This window comes from Penaeus monodon, chromosome 15, assembly GCF_015228065.2.
Source record: "Penaeus monodon isolate SGIC_2016 chromosome 15, NSTDA_Pmon_1, whole genome shotgun sequence".
In the NCBI taxonomy this organism is placed as follows: domain Eukaryota; kingdom Metazoa; phylum Arthropoda; class Malacostraca; order Decapoda; family Penaeidae; genus Penaeus; species Penaeus monodon.
This window is the reverse complement of record NC_051400.1, coordinates 24,834,296-24,834,497: the sequence shown is the minus strand read 5'-3', so window position 1 is coordinate 24,834,497 and position 202 is coordinate 24,834,296. Positions and strand designations below refer to the sequence as shown.

At 52.5% G+C, this 202-nt stretch overlaps 1 protein-coding gene across 1 annotated transcript in view; it reads right to left on the bottom strand.

Annotated features, from left to right (window-relative positions):
* The window catches only part of LOC119582266 (translation initiation factor IF-2-like), a 13,172-nt gene that overhangs the window by 12,082 nt on the left and 888 nt on the right, over positions 1 to 202 (bottom strand). The window lies entirely within an intron of this gene.

The following is a 202-nucleotide window of genomic DNA, read 5'->3' as shown; positions in this document are numbered from 1 at the left end:
TCCACTTCCCCTTCCCCCTCCCCCCCCCCAAAAAAAAAAAAAAAGGTAACGCAAAGGATAAATTAAAAGAGACAAAGCACGCACCACAAGCGCACGCCCATCGAACTGTTTACACTCTGGGGCTTCAGGTCGCGTTCGGCTAAAAACAGTGATGACGTCACGCCTGCCGGATACCTCCCTTGCGTTCGTCCAGCTGTCAGCA